At 45.8% G+C, this 5000-nt stretch overlaps 2 protein-coding genes across 2 annotated transcripts in view; one reads left to right on the top strand and one right to left on the bottom strand.

Annotated features, from left to right (window-relative positions):
• Positions 1–3081, bottom strand: part of LOC133128452 (adenomatous polyposis coli protein 2-like) — a 25762-nt gene extending 22681 nt beyond the window's left edge. Inside the window, exon 1 of the mRNA XM_061241979.1 lies at positions 2994–3081. The gene's annotated coding sequence lies outside the window, so the exon portion shown is untranslated. The remainder of the gene's footprint in view (positions 1–2993) is intronic.
• Positions 3082–4460: 1379 nt separating this feature from the next.
• LOC133129598 (GTP-binding protein Di-Ras1-like) overlaps positions 4461–5000 on the top strand; it is a 7416-nt gene continuing 6876 nt past the window's right edge. Inside the window, exon 1 of the mRNA XM_061243790.1 lies at positions 4461–4593. The gene's annotated coding sequence lies outside the window, so the exon portion shown is untranslated. The remainder of the gene's footprint in view (positions 4594–5000) is intronic.

Genomic DNA, 5000 nt, shown 5'->3' with positions numbered 1-5000 from the left:
ATCGATACAGCGTTACAAACACAGAGGAACTGCAGCCTCAGTGTCGGGTCTCAAATGACCCTCAGCGTTCTCTCGCTCTGTCTCTCAGGGGACACATCAATCAAAACACAGAGCCACTGCCACACACACCCAACACAGAGAGACACTGCCACACACACCCAACAGAGAGAGAGACACTGCACACACACTGCGCGCACGGGTAAAGAGACACTTCATTAGCACGCCGTTAAAGCCTGTGTCCGTTTACGCTCTCGCGCGTGCTGTATAAATGCAGTCCAATTTACAAAAACAAGCAAGATACTTCCTTACTTACTTACTTACTTACTGGTCACAGAAATACGAAGATTTCATGTTTTGATTGGAACATAGCCTGCCCCAATAGCATATGAGGTAAACGACGAGGAAAAACCCTCAAAAACGATATATATATATATATAAAATAACGTTTGTAAGTGTATATGTTTATTTATATTCCGTTATTAGGAACCTAATAAAGTGCTCACTGAGTGTATATATAAGAAGTGATGTAGCACTAGCACTAAACGCGCTTCAAACAGCAAACCGGAAACAGGCAGTTAATACTGACTAATCAGAGGACATTGGGCTGAAACACCTTTTTTTCCCCTAATACGATGCAGAATAAGTAATTCAATTTATAGGCACGACGTTGTATTTACAGCAAAATACACGAAAGCCTTTATTGCAACGCAGTACATTTTATCTAACCTGAGCTCTGTTATTTAAATAGCTCAGTTTGCGTATTGATAGATACATCTTTGCCATGGATATTTTCGCAGTATGAGTGCGGAAAACAAAGCTACATGTATCAACAATTTTGAATAACGGCAATTGAACTGTGCGCAAATAAATAGTTATATTCCTGTTTTACCTAATTGGGTAAAGTAGCTACACCTGATGGTACCAACCCGTCGTGACTTAATCACATTGTTAATCAAGGAAAAAGAATGAAAAAGGTCAAGACGAATAATTAAGTTTAAGGGGATATTTTCTGCCTCCTCGATTTTGTGCTCAGGAGCCCCGCTGTAGGAACATGACCGGGAAGGTCGGTGGTTCAAGCCTCGGTGTAGGAACATGACCGGGAAGGTCGGTGGTTCAAGCCTCGGTGTAGGAACATGACCGGGAAGGTCGGTGGTTCAAGCCCCGGTGTAGGAACATGACCGGGAAGGTCGGTGGTTCAAGCCCCGGTGTAGGAACATGACCGGGAAGGTCGGTGGTTCAAGCCTCGGTGTAGGAACATGACCAGGAAGGTCGGTGGTTCAAGCCCCGGTGTAGGAACATGACCGGGAAGGTCGGTGGTTCAAGCCCCGGTGTAGGAACATGACCGGGAAGGTCGGTGGTTCAAGCCCCGGTGTAGGAACATGACCAGGAAGGTCGGTGGTTCAAGCCCCAGTGTAGCCACGAAAAGATCCCTGCAGCTGGCGGACATGTGAAAGGCCCTGGATCGGCCCCTGCTTAGTCTAATAAACTGTAAGCCACTTTGGATAAAAGCATCGGCTAAAGCATCGGGCTGAAGCAATGAAATGGCACGCTCCGCAGAGCAGACAGCGGAAGGCCAGTCCGGCTGGAGGCGCTCTGGTGTGAGCCAAGACACCCTGAAAGGTGTCCCCAGTGCGCCCTCGTTGTCTTAAACTCACTCAGTTCAGATAAATCTTCTTTTCCTTTGTATGGTATTAATCTACTCCTATTGGAGGCCTAGCTGGCAGAGGATAATTCGCCTTGTTGACTTCTGTGTGTCTCTAATGGCAGCGAGACCCTGCCGTTCACATCAATATTTAACCAGGAGGCCATTTATGTATGCCTGCCCGCCTGCGTTTTTAAAAATATTATAAATGATGAGGAATATAGCCCATAGCGCAAATCTCAGGTAGCATGCACGCGAGAAACGACTACCTTCTGGATTAATTCGCACCTGAATGAACAGAGCGGCCATTATAAAGGCTGCATTAAGTCCAGGCAATGCGTGTCTCTTCAGCATAACAATTAAACAAATTACACCAGCTAATCAATAAAATCGCCATTTACCGTCGACGGAGACGCCGTGTGCTTTCACACTAGACCTTCTCCTCCATTGTGTGGAGCGCGGCCACGCGTCATCGCCGGACTCCCAGGGGTGGACGAACAGAAATGATGATATGTACCCAATTAAAAATGACCTACTTTGGACACCGAAGACGGGATCGATGTGCTACAATCGAGACTTCGATTAATGGCCACGAGCATAACAACACTCGAATGCGCAGCGTTTGTCGCGTCGTGTTGTTCTGCCATTCCGTGCTGATGGCAATCAACAGTAACGGAGGCTACGAGAGCAACAGTGCATATGTGCCTGGGTGCGAAACTGCGGCGCATAGGCTACGAAAGAGACATGTTATCCAAACATCTCATATTCTTCCACAAGACAAACACACGATAACGAAGCATCGTCTTTTCCGTAAATTCCGTCTTATATTCTACTGGTCTAAATGAGTGTATCCACCTTAAGGTGCTTTTAAAACGCTGATGTAGGCGAATTAATTGTGGGCAAAAATTAAACCATTCCCATGGAAACAAACAGAGGAGCACGCATGAAAATAATCATGAAACAATTTGTATTTTTATATGTCTACAATTAGCGCAGGACGCCCTTCCCCCATCTCAATGACGTTTTAGTACCTTACTAAAAAAGTAGTGCGCAAGACGTTTCACTGTCATCCCTTATGCGAAACACCATAACGTCAAACGCGAATTAAGGAACGTGTTTTTATCCGAATTGTAATCCAATGGAAGACACATATTTTAATTATACAGTGGGATGCGTGAAAGAAAATCAAGAAAATCACGGCCGACACCCGTGGCGCACTCCCACGTCAACACACAGGTAGACACACACTGATGCCTTGTTAACCTATTCATCAGCTCACATGCACATTAATGCGTTATTAATGAAACAGTCGAAAGCAAAATTGTATTAAAAATCATCAGTGGAATCTTACCGCATTTCCCAACAGCGTTGTTCGCGCAGGGCGTGGAGCCACAACCAGCGACAGTCTCTCTCTCGCTCTCTCTCTCTCTCTCTCTCTCTCTCTCTCTCTCTCTCTCTCTCTCTCTCTCGCGCTCTCACAAACGCACACGGCTCTCTCTCTCTTATTAACCCAGTCGTTCTTCTGTCTTGCCAGTAGAGGGCGTTAAGTAACGGATGGGGAAATGTTCGCGCCCTTCTTCGGCACACTGCAGTGGGATAAATATTGCTGGGACAGCTGCACGTACTAATGCACTTTCTGAGTTTTGTTCAATTCTAAATTTACTCAACACTGAAAATATCAATACCTTATACGTAACATATGAATGAATAGACGCATCACGCAGTCAACAACTTTTTCCATGAACTGTGACGTCAGCAGTGCCGTCTGAACCTATAATATATTTATATATATTAGATCAGCTGTGCTGTGTTCTGTCCTGCTATATTTTAAGGTTTTAAGGACCCTTGTTTTAATGTGTCGTCTTTTTCAAGGTTTAGAGAGTGAGAGTGAGTGTGTGAGAGTGTGTGAGAGAGAGTGTGAGTGTGTGTGAGAGTGTGAGAGAGAGAGGGAGAGAGAGAGTGAGAGAGAGAGAGTGAGAGTGTGAGAGTGAGTGTGAGAGAGAGAGTGTGAGTGTGTGTGAGAGTGTGAGAGAGAGAGTGTGTGTGAGAGTGTGAGTGTGAGTGTGTGTGTGAGAGTGTGAGTGTGAGTGTGTGTGAGAGTGATTAGAATATCAGATTGCAGTTCTGCCTTCTAAGATGTCCTGACTGTGATTGTTTGAGGGATTGCCTCTAGCCTAGTGGTTAAGGTACATGACTGGGACAGCCTGTAGCCTAGTGGCTAAGGTACATGACTGGGACAGCCTGTAGTCTAGTGGCTAAGGTACATGACTGGGGCAGCCTGTAGGCTAGTGGCTAAGGTACATGACTGGGGCAGCCTGTAGCCTAGTGGTTAAGGTACTTGATTGAGACCTGGGATGTTGGTGCAGCTCTTGGGACCTTAACCCCCCATTGTTCCAAAGGGGTTGGCCCCTGCTTAGTCTAATCAACTGTAAGTGGATTTGGATAAGAATTGTCAGCTAAAAAACTATACTGTAATATATAAGGTAATGTGTTTCTCAGTCCTCTGGTACGTATTTGATTTTTGCTGATATTTAGCTATTTATATTTATTGATTCTTGTCTAGACCTTCTAGTTTGACCATATAATAATAATGCATGTGCAGGTCTGTGGGTGAGTGGGTGTTACAGAGGGCATTATTACAGAGGGCATTCAATGGTGTGTTTCACTGGCTGGAGAGAGAGAGAGAGAGAGAGAGAGAGAGAGAGAGAGAGAGAGAGAGAGAGAGAGAGAGAGAGAGAGAGAGAGAGAGAGCACCGCCTATCTTTGGTATCAAGGGGCTTAAATCGGAGAGAGGGAGGGAGAGAGCGCGAGAAATAGAGAGAGATATCTGCAGAGAGAGGTCAACAGCTCCACACATATACTGTACAATGCGTTTTAACGATTGCAGTAGAAATACATTCAGATTTACGGAACGAAACGATTACGGATCAGTAAACAGCGGTTTGGGTCAGGTAGGTGAAAGGCTTCTGCGCGCAGAGCGTAATTGTTTATGCGGTCCTGTTCATGGGCTTTCGCGACCGAGATCACGCCGAAATCGCAGCCGAGCGTTAGAACGGTTATGGAGCTATTTATACCCTGTGTCAACGAGATGGTCCTGTGTGTGTGTGTGTGTGTGTGTGTGTGTGTGTGTCTGTGCGTGTATGTGCGCGCGCGTGTGTATGTGTGTTTGTGTATGTGTATGTGATGCTATGCTATGTAATGACATCTTACGGAATGTATACCACATAACGTGTTGTGAAATGAAACTGAATTGCTAACGGGCGTTTGGCCGGCTGGCATTGTCCACCGTAGATCGATAACGGTAACGGTGTGTGCGGGGGGTGAGGGGGGGCACTACGTAACAACATAGCTGTATATC

This window comes from Conger conger, chromosome 5, assembly GCF_963514075.1.
Source record: "Conger conger chromosome 5, fConCon1.1, whole genome shotgun sequence".
In the NCBI taxonomy this organism is placed as follows: domain Eukaryota; kingdom Metazoa; phylum Chordata; class Actinopteri; order Anguilliformes; family Congridae; genus Conger; species Conger conger.
Note: the sequence above shows the minus strand (reverse complement) of the source record. Positions and strands in the feature narration are given on the sequence as shown.